Consider the following 11,629-nt stretch of genomic DNA (forward strand, 5'->3'; position numbering starts at 1 on the left):
GCGGAGTCATTTGACGCAGTTATTACAGGTATTATATCAGGCTGTCATAGAGATGCTTCCATGTTATTTGATTCTGGTTCTACATATTCTTATGTGTCTTCATATTCTACTTCGCATTTGAGTTTGTCTCGTGATTCTTTTGATGATCCTATTTCTTTGTCTACACCGGTTAGAGGTATTATAGTAGTTGATCGGTGTATCAGTCTTGTGTTGTAACTATTAATAGATTTCATACAATAGTTGATCTTTTGTTGTTGAATATGGTGGATTTTGAGGTCATTCTTGGTACGGATTAGTTGTCCCTGAATCATGCTATCTTGGATTGTCATGCCAAAACTGTGACCTTAACCATGTCGAGGTTGCCTAGATTAGAGTGGAGAGGGACCCGCGGTCACTCCAGTAGCAGGGTGATTTCATATTTGAAGGCTCGGTGTATGGACGAGAAGGGGTGTATGGCGTATTTGGCTTAGATCTGTGATTCTAGTGCGAAGGTTCCTTCTATGGATTCGGCACCGGTTGTGAGTAACTTTTCGGAGGTGTTTCCTATAGATTTACCGGGTATGCCACCCGATAGGGATATCAAATTTTGCATTGATTTAGCTCCCGCACTCAGCATATTTTTATTCCATTGTACCTTATGGCTCCAGCTAAGTTGAAAGAATTGAAGGATCGGTTGCAGGATCTGCTTGACAAAGAATTCATTAGACCTAGTGTATTACCTTGGGGTGTGTCAGTGTTGTTTGTTAAGGAAAAGGATGGACCAATGAGGATGTGAATTGACTATCGGCAGTTGAACAAAATTACTGTGAAGAACAAGTATATGTTGCCTAGGATTGATGATTTATTTGATCAGCTTCACGGTGCCAAGGTGCTTTCCAAGATTGACTTGAGATCTGACTACCATCAGGTGAATATTAGGGCAACGGATGTCCCTAAGACAGCTTTTAGGACTCGATATGGTCATTATGAGTTCTTAGTGATATCATTTGGCTTACCTAATGCTCCAGCAGCCTTTATGGATTTAGTAAACCGAGTGTTCAAGCCTTATTTGGATTCCTTCGTGATTGTCTTCATTGATGATATTCTGGTTTACTCTCGTAGTAGAGAGGAGCATGAGCAGTACCTACTGATTATTCTTCTGAATTTGAAGGATCGTCAATTATATGCAACGTTTTCAAAGTGTGAGTTCTAGTTAGACTCAATTTCCTTTTCGGGTCATGTTGTGTCTTTCGAGGGTATCAATGTGCATCCTAAGAAGATTGAGACAGTTCAGAACTGGCCTAGACCTACTTCAGCCATAGAGATTCGAAGCTTCTTAGGTTTGGCGGATTACTATCGACGGTTCGTGGAGGGGTTTTCATCTATCTCAGCCCCATTAACCAAGTTGACTCAGAAAGGTGCTCTATTCAGATGCTCCGACAAAAGTGAGGAGAGCTTTCAAAAGCTCAAGATTGCGTTGACTACAGCCCCAGTATTAGTGTTGCCTACAGTTTCAGGGTCTTGCACTATGTATTGTGATGTATCACGTATTGGAATTGGCGCGGTAATGATGCAGGATGGTAGGGTAATTGCCTACGTATCTCGCCAATTAAAGGTCCATGAGAAGAATTACCATGTGCAGGATTTGGAGTTAGTAGTCGTTGTTCATGCGCTCAAGATTTGGAGGCACTATTTATACGACGTTCCATGCAAGGTCTACACCGACCATCGGAGTCTCTAACATCTGTTCAAGAAGAGGCAACTTAATTTGAGTCAGCAGAGATGGTTAGAATTATTGAAAGACTATGATATCACCATATTATATCATCCGGGGAAGGCCAATGTGGTGGTCGTTTCTTTGAGTAGGAAGGCGGAGAGCATGCGCAGTTTAGCATTTTTACCGGCACTAGAGAGGCCAGTAGGGTTCTTGCTTGTGTTATGGCACAGTCATCATTGTTGGAGCATATCAAGGCTCGCCAGTTTGATGATCCTCACTTGTTGGTGTTGAAAGACATAGTGTAGCGGGGTGGTGCTAGCAAGGTTGTGATTGGGGATGATGGTGTTATGCGAATTCAGGGCCGGATTTGTGTTCTGAATGTTGATGGGTTAAGAGAGTTGATCCTTTATGAGGCTCACAGTTCTTGATATTCCATTCACCCAGGTATCACGAAGATGTATCGTGAGTTGAAACAACATTATTGGTGGCGGAAGATGAAGAAAGACATTGTTGGACATGTCTCTCGGTGTTAGAATTGAAAATAGGTGAAGTATGAACATCAGAAACATGGTGGGTTTACTCAGAAGTTGGTGATACCGGAGTGAAAATAGGAGCGCATCACTATGGACTTTGTGGTAGGCTTACCAAGACCTTGAGTATGATTCCATTTGGGTTATTGGGGACCAGTTGACTAAGCTCGCACACTTTATTCCGATGATAACATACTATTCTTCAGAGCGGTTGGCTCAGATTTACATCCAGGAGATTATCCGCCTGCACGGTGTGCCCACTTCTATTACTTTAAATCGAGGCACGCATTTCACGTCACACTTTTGGAAAGTCGTGCAGCATGAGTTGGGCGAGCGAGTCGAGCTGAGTATCGTGTTTCATCCTCAAACGGACAGACAGTCCAAGCGAACCATTCAAATTTTTAAGGATATGTTGCAAGCATGCTCTATGAATTTCGGGGGTCAGTGGGACCAGTTTTTACCTCTAGCGGAGTTCGCCTACAATAACAGCTATCAGTCGAGCGATGACTACGTATGAGGGCTTATATGGTACGTGATGTCATTCTCCGATTTATTGGTTTGAGCTAGTGAGGCTAGATTGTCGGGCATAGATTTGGTTCGTGATGCTTTGGAGAAGGTGAAAGTGATTCAGGAGCAGCTTCGTATAGCTATGTCTAGGCAAAAGAGTTATGTGGATCGGAAGGTTCGAGATGTGGCTTACATGAAAGGTTAAAAAGTTCTTCTCTGAGTGTCGCCTATGAAGGGCGTGATGCCATTAAGGAAGAAGGTCAAGTTGAGTCCGAGGTTTCAATTTGAGAACTTGGAAAGAGTTGGGGAGGTTGCTAATAGGCTTTCCTTGCATCCTAGCCTAGCAGCGGTACATTCGATATTTCACATCTCCATGCTTCAGAAGTACCACGAGGATAGGTCAAATGTTTTAGACTTCAGCATGGTGCACCTTGATGAGAATTTGACCTATGAGGAAGAGCCGGTGGCTATTCTAGACAGAAGCTGAGATCTAAGAGTATTCTTTCTATGAAAGTGCATTGGAGAAGTCAGTCGATTGAGGAGGCTACTTGGGATTCCGAGTCCGATATGAGGAGTAGCTACCTGCACCTTTTTGTCAGTCTAGCTACATTTTTATGTCCATTCGAGGACGAACATTTCTTTTAGAGATGGAGAATGCAACGACCTGATAGGTCATTTTGAGTACTATCTCCCTTTTCTGTGTTTCGACATATTACATAACTCAATTTGATGATTTATGACTTGCGTGCGTAGTTCATGTTGATTTTCGGAAAGTTCATATATGAAATAATTAAAGAAAATGTGATTTTTGGACTTTAAATGTGGCTAGGGCTGACCATGGTCAATGTTCTTGATAAACGACCTCGGATCAATGTTTAGACGATTTTGGTAGGTTTCTATGATGATTTTGGACTTTGTACGCATGTTTGGTTGGGTCCCGGGTGACCTAAGTCTGTTTTGGTGCATTATCTGATATATTGAAAAATAGGGTCTAGACTTTAAAAATCTTGAGATTTGATGATCAATTCTTGATATTTGGTGTTATTTTGATTATTTGAGCTTGCGAGCGAGTTTGTATAATGTTATTACACTTCTATGGATGTCCAGATTGGAGCTCGATGGGCTCGAGTGAGTTTCAAATACGTTGCGGACTGATTTTTGGCTTAACAGGACTGCTGGTAAGCATGGTCTGCAGGTCTCGCAATTGCGAACAGGTCATCGCAAATGACCTAGTCGCAAACGTGAGCTTCCCTTTTGCGAAGTCAGGCTCACAATCGTGAAGGGGGACTAGGAGCTGGGATCTTCAATTTTGCAAAGAGTCTGTCGAATTTGCGAACATGGAGGGGATTGCGGTTGCAGCATATTAGTCGCATTTGCAGCATATAAGTCGCATTTGGGACACAGGCTAGTAGCTGGGAAGTTTCACAAATGCGAAGCTTAGTCCGTATTTGCGAGGAAGGAGACCTTCACAAATGCAAAGGTTTTGTCGCATTTGCGATAACTAAGTGGCTCAGCTGGGTACAATGGGGGGATTTCGGACTTAGCTCATTTTACACTATTTTTGAACCCTAGACTCCACAGAGGCGATTTTTGGAGAGCAATTTCTTCCCAACTTCATAGGTTTGTAATCTTAACTTATTTTTATTCAATTTCCTTTACTTTTTCATAAATTTCATCATCAAATCTAAGAATTTCAATGCAGAAATTGGGAGTTTTGGTTAGAATTTAGGACTTTTGTAAAATTAAGATTTAGACCTCAAATTGAGGTCGGTTTTCGAAACAAATCGCATATACGGGCTCGGGGGTGAATGGGTAATCGGAATTTGGTCTTAATTTCGAATTTTGACCACGCGGGTATGGGTTAACTTTTGTTGACTTGTTCAAATATGTTAAAGATTGAACCCTTTTTCATTTGATGGTAGTCTCTAAATCTTGTTTTGACTTGTTTGAATAATATTTGACTAGATTTGATGGGTTTGGACTTGTTCTAAAGGAAAAGTCGTATTGGATTGTTGATATGTTCCGAAAAAGGTAAGTCTCTTGGTTATACTTGATTTGAGGGAAATAAGGTAGAATTGAGTCTATTTGTTATGTGATTTATGTGTTGGGGGTAGCGTATATGCATGTTGACGAGTGTATATGTGTTGGCCATGGGATAAGCATGCGGATAGAATTAGCCTTAGTTGTGCCATGTTATTTTGTATATTATGTCTTTCGTGCTTTAGATAGATTGTTTAATTCTTTAACTACTCATATTCATGTTATTTCTATGTTGAGATTATTGTGATATTGGGTATTGATATCATTGAATTGTCGATTGGTTATTGGTACTAATTGTTGAAAGATTCTCATATGACGACTTGCATTCAAATACTGTTGTTGCATTTAAATTTGCTTCCCACCTTGCTTGGAAATGTGTTGTATGTGATTTCTTCATGAGGAAGAGTGAAATGCACGAATGGTGTTGTCGTGCATGTGAGGAAGAGTGAAATGCACCAAGGGTGTTGTCATGATTGTGAGGAAGAGTAATTGTGCACGAAGGGTGTTTCCGTGCCTTATTTGCATATTGATGTTATTGCTTGAGTGAACGTGAGGATATGCACAAAGGGTGTTTCCGTGCTTGTTATTATTTATAATATGAGGATGAGAGTAAAAGCACAAATGGTGATGCCGTGCAATTTTGTTGATTTCATTGCTCTTTACTTTGATATTTGGAATGTGGGCTTCGCTTTGTGATTTTGTTATTTACTTTTTGAAAGAAGCATACTCAGTGATACTTTACGTTATGTTTCCATTTTATGCTCCATTTACTCATATACTTGTTATCCTTTTTCCCTTGTCATTATCCCGTTGTTATATTTGACACTTTATATGTATTTGTTACTCCTTGTTATATAACTACACGTGTTCATTGTAGGTGTCTTGTATTAGCCTTGTCACTATCTCATCGGGGTTAGGCTCGACACTTACTGAGTATATTGGATCGATTGTACTCATACTATACTTCTGCACTTCTAGTGCAAATCCGGATATCCATACCAGCGGAGTCCTGATAAGTGCTTAGCAGATACCGGGCAGGTGATTCGAGGTAGAGCGTCAATCCGTTCACAAACCTTGAAGGCATCTTCTTACTTCCATTGTATTTTTCCATTTTTCGGATAGTATTGTATTTCCTTCAAAACATTGTATGTAGTAAAATCTAGAAGCTCACGTACTTGTGACTCCACATCTTAGGATGGTTTGCGTTAGATGTTGCTTTTAGATGTATTATGTTTATCTCCAAATTGTTTTTACGTTATGTTATGATCCTGTTGTTAGTCCTTTATTGCAGTTCTTTCACATTTTTCTGTTGTGTGTTGGCTTGCCTAGCAAGCGGTATTAGGCGCTCTCACGACCCTGATTGCTTGAGATTTGGGTCGTGACAGGTGACTCTAGTAGGGGAGACTATATATTTAACGTTCTTGTTGGGATTTGGGTGACTCTATAGCGGTATTAGGTGACTCTATTGGGGGGGCCTAGCAAGCGATATTTAACGCTATCACGACCATTGTTGCCATATATTTAACAAAAATGCTATATGGCCTAATTATTAGGCGCTATCACGACCTTGATTACTCCAAATCTCTTCATCTTCACAATGTTTTATTCCTATACAGTTAAAATATAATATTAAGTATAAAGTAATATAATTAATACTCAAAAGATGATTAAAAGTACTAGAATGTGAGGCAACAATGGTTAAATATATGCATTTTTTACCAAACATTACCACCCCCACACTTAAACTCTTACTCGTCCTCAAGTAAGCATTAAAATCACTCTCAATAAAGCAAGCCTAGAAACACCATCACTTCGGTTGATACTAACAATTAGGCCATATAGCAACTCAAACTATTAGATATACACTTCATGATCAACGTGCAAGATGTACATGTCACAAACAAACAACAAACGTCTAATCTCCTAACCTCAGAGAGGGACTCCAACTCACCACATTTAAGCTCGCTCACCAACTCTGTCAACTAAAGCTAATAACATCACCTATCTATCATGAAACAAGTGCCTTCACAAGAATAAATAGTTCACATACTCAAATCAAATAATGAATATAATTTAACGATTTAGCATCAAAGACAACTCTCGCACTCACAAACGAATTCACATGTATGCACAAAGAACTATAGGCTTGCCCATTATGTACATTTTCACTAATTAATTATGCTCGAATTAAATCAAATAGGACTTTAACAGGTTGTAATATTGGCTAGGGGACGAGTAGAAGAACTATATAATTATGACTTACACTTCCCTAAGCACTTTTCATTTTTAGACTTCATCACCCATTATTTTCATTTCTTAATTTTATTTTTCAATCCTCTCTTCATCCATTGTTTCATAAGTATTTCCATCATATTAAGAACGTCTCGATCATTTTTTTTCAATGCAATTTTTTCATTCTTTTTTTTTCATGTCACGTTCTTTTCCAGAGGGCCTTTTCACCACTTTTTAGATATCGTTGCTCATCAATTTTCACTTAACCATCCTTTTTTTCAAATTTATCAATTAATATCACAGTCTAAATAATAGTGCTCAAGGAAACAGGGTGCAAAAACTACGGATTCAACCAAAAAATCAAGGCAAAAATACAACTTCTAAACAAAAGGCTACAAACTCAAAGAGCTAAATAGTGGTACAATATCTGAAAAGGCTAAAATTCACAAGACATCAAAGAAAACCTATTATCATCTTCTAAACAAAGCAGCACTTTTGTTTCGCTTCAATAACATGCAGGGCAAGTTCTAGACTAAGATGCAAAACATGAAATATATGTAAGAAATCATCACCCCACATGGCACAAGTATCAATCAAGATGGATCAGTTCTACTCTAAGACATACATGATCATAGCGAACAACAAAATAAGAATAAGCTATATACAGAGTCACAATCCTAAGTTTAGGTGTCAGAAAGTCTGCTATTTTATTCATTACTCAAGCACTCAGAGGAAAGTACTACTCAAGCTCAGGCCTAAATATGCTAATGTCAAACAAGTCACAAAGGTTTTTCTTCTCCCTCTTTCATTACTCCTAAAAAAATCTAATCATAAAAATAAAAGAGTTTACCTAGACGCCTCAATCCTGTTTTAAGTCATTATTTTTCAGTATATTCAGACCTTAGAACCCTAAAAACACTCTCTCAAGGTTCTCTCATGATCCAAAACCCAAACAAAGGACAAATAACACAAATCAAGTGTCGGGAATCTCGTGGTGCTAGTAAGTTTCATGTTCTTCTTGTTGTTGCTGATTTTTGTATTGTTCCAGCTCGTGTGGGAGGTTATTTTAAGAGGTTTATGTTCTGTAAATACTCCCTCACGTTTTTAATATCAACCTTAGGTGATTTCAAGTCTTCTAAAGTGATTCTAGTGCCGAAAAATCATAATCGATTGCTAGTTTCGCTTCCTTGTTCTTGTGGCAACATTGGAGGGATATTTCGGGGTCAATTAAGGTCAAATTAGAGTTGTTCTTTATATTTAAAGGTAAGGAACCTATTACCTTACATGTATTTAAGATTATCCAATTTAAGATTATCCAAGTTACGAATAAGTCGTTGAAGCTAGAACGTGTGACATATCTATCAAAAGGCTTGTTAGTAATGGTGTTAGTTGGTGGACTATTTTGGGAGGCTTAGTATGATTATTTTTTATGTTGTTTAGGTTGTTTGGTGATTGTTTTAACTTATGGGGAGGCATATAAATAGGGAGGTGTTATCTATTTCATCGTAAAATAGGTTGCGGTCGATATATAATAGTTACGACGCTTAAACGATAACAATAGTATCATTTCTCTTATTGTAGACTAATGAGTTGTGACATTTGCATAGCTTGAGGTTGGGCAGTATATACAAGGTATGTGAGGCTATCCCTTTCCTTCTTTTACACGATTCTGATTGTACATAATGTAATGAACGAGCTTACAAAGATACTCTACTCTTAGAAGCTAGTAGTACTTACATTGTTTCCCTTCTTATGGAACAATTGATGTTGAGGTTGCTTCTCTTATTCTTATGTTATCAATGTTGATGGTACTTCCTGATTCAGATAAGATTCATGATGAAGAATTAGTCCTAATAACGTGTACGGAGGATACCGACCTTACATCACTCTGAAAGGTTCAGAATGGGATTCTAATGAGTCCAGCATGTATTATATATATGTATCTATTTTATTCTACCGAGTCGCGCTATAGTCGACCAGGTACGGCACCTATTGTGAAACCACTGATCAGTTGGGTTTTACCGAGCTCCACATGGCCGGGTACGATTCTACCGAGCCTTATGACGACCGGGTACGTTTTTACCGAGCCTATTACGGTCGAGTACGATATGATGATGATGATGCCCACAGAGGCGTATGTTTTAAAAGTTTATGTGTATAGAATATATATATATATATATATATATATAGGTATCCAGATGTTACAGATTGTATATTCTCTATCCATTTTTACATTACTGTCTCACTTATGCTTTCCTGCTTTATATACTCAGTACTTTATTCGTACTAGCGTCCTTTTTCTTGTGGACGCTGCATGTCGTGCTGCAGGTCCTGATTGACAAGTAGACGCAGCTCCCCCACCACAGTAGGCTGCCTAGTGCAGTGATTATTAGCGAGATCCCTTCTTCGGACTTGCCATGGTCTTGGTATGCATTTTTGTTATAGACATTATGGGTATGTCGGGGCCATGTTCCGACAATGTTGCAACACTTATGTTCCTTTAGAGGCTCATAGACAGGTGTCAACTCATGTATAGTTTGGATTGCCTTGTCGACTGATTTTTATTATGTAGTCTCTCATGGCAGCTTGTCAGCTCATACCTTATATATAGCTTCATGACAGCCTTGTCGGCCCATATTATATATGTTCATGCCATTATCTGTCATTGTTGGTTGTTTAGGATTTATGTCTACCATTTATATTGATCTCGTCGACCCTTATAGATAATAAGAAAGGTTAGATAAAATGTGTGTTGGTGCTCGGTAGGTATGGCCCGAGTGCTAGTAATGGCCCTCCAGTTTTGGTCATGACAACGTAAATTTGAGAAGAGATTATCTTTGAGAATGATAAGAAGTAAATCCTATTGGTCATAAATGATACAAGAGTATATAAGAGTGGTTAACAAGTATTAGAAGTTAAACAAATCAAGGATGTTGTAACCCGTATTTTTGGGTAAAATTAGAGGCACTTAATATTCTCAAAATGTCGTGTTTTAAGGTATTTGAATCATATAATATCTGTATCATAAGTCTTGAAGTCAAACGAGCTATGAAACAAAATTCGATAAAAGTTGTCGCAACTTACGTTTATAATTTTACTTAAACTTTAGGTCAAATGTTACTAAGCTTTTCACCTAATTTACTTGGAATTATGGGGTGATCTATACACCAAATAGAAGATCTATGAGTTTAGTTTTCAATGCATAAAACCTCTCGTCGATACGATCTCGGAGTAGAGAGATATTCGCGTTTTCGCGAGACTGCGCCAAGCTGCTCTCTATGGGACCCACATAGGCGGTTGAGATATATAGATATATATAAGACACGTCAACCCTGTTTTAAGTCATTATTTTTCAGTGTATTCAAATCTTAGAACTCTAAAAACATTCTCTCAAGGTTCTTTCATGATCCAAGACCAAACAAAGGGCAAACAACACAAATCAAGTGTCGAGAATCCCCTAGCGCTAGTAAGTTTCTTGTTCTTCTTGTTGTTGCTGATTTTTATGTTGTTCCAGCTCGTGCGGGAGGTTGTTTTAAGTAGTTTATGTTCTGTAAATACTCCCTCAAGTTTTTAAAATCAACCCTATATGATTTCAAGTTTTCTAAAGTGATTCTAATGTCGAAAAACCGTAATTGATTGCTAGTTTCACTTCCTTGTTCTTGTGGCAGCATTGGAGGGATATTTCGTGGTCAATTAAGGTCAAATTGGAGTTGTTCTTTCTGTTTAAAGGTAAGGAACCTATTACCCTATATGTATTTAACATTATCCAAGTTATGGCTAAGTCGTTGAAGCTAGAACTTGTGAGATATCTATCGAAAGGCTTGTTAGTAATGTTATTGGTTGGTGGACTATTTTGAGAGGCTTAGTATGATTATTTTTTATGTTGTTTGGGTTGTTTGGTGATTGTTTTAACTTGTGGGAAGTCATATAAATAGGGAGGTATTGTCTGTTTCATCGTAAAATAGGTTGCGGTCGATATATAATAGTTACGACGCTTAAACAATAACGATAGTATCATTTCTCTTATTGTAGACTAAAGAGTCGTGACATTTGCATAGCTTGAGGTTGGACAGTATATACAAGTTATGTGAGGCTATCCCTTTCCTTTTTTTGCACGACTCCGATTGTACATAATATAATGAACGAGCTTCCAAAGATACACTACTCTTAGAAGCTAGCAGTACTTACATTATTTCCCTTCTTATGGAACAATTGATGTAGAGGTTGCTTCTTTTATTCTTATGTTATCAATATTGTTGGTACTTCCTGATTCTTATAAAATTCATGATGAAAAGTTAGTCCTAATAACGTGTACGGAGGATACCGACCTTACGTACTCTGAAAGGTTCAAAATGTGATTCCAATGAGTCCAGCATGTATTATATATATATATATATATATATATATATATATATATATATATATATATATATATATGTGTGTGTGTGTGTCTGTGTCTGTGTCTGTGTGTGTATCTGTGTGTGTGTATGTGTCTATTCTACTCTACCGAGTCGCGCTATAGTCGGTTGGGTACGGCACCTATTGTGCAACCTCTGATCAGTTGGGTTTTACCGAGTTCCACGTGGCCGGGTACAATTTTACCGAGCCTTATGATGGTCGGGTA

This window comes from Nicotiana sylvestris, chromosome 4 (genome assembly GCF_000393655.2).
Source record: "Nicotiana sylvestris chromosome 4, ASM39365v2, whole genome shotgun sequence".
NCBI classification, from domain to species: domain Eukaryota; kingdom Viridiplantae; phylum Streptophyta; class Magnoliopsida; order Solanales; family Solanaceae; genus Nicotiana; species Nicotiana sylvestris.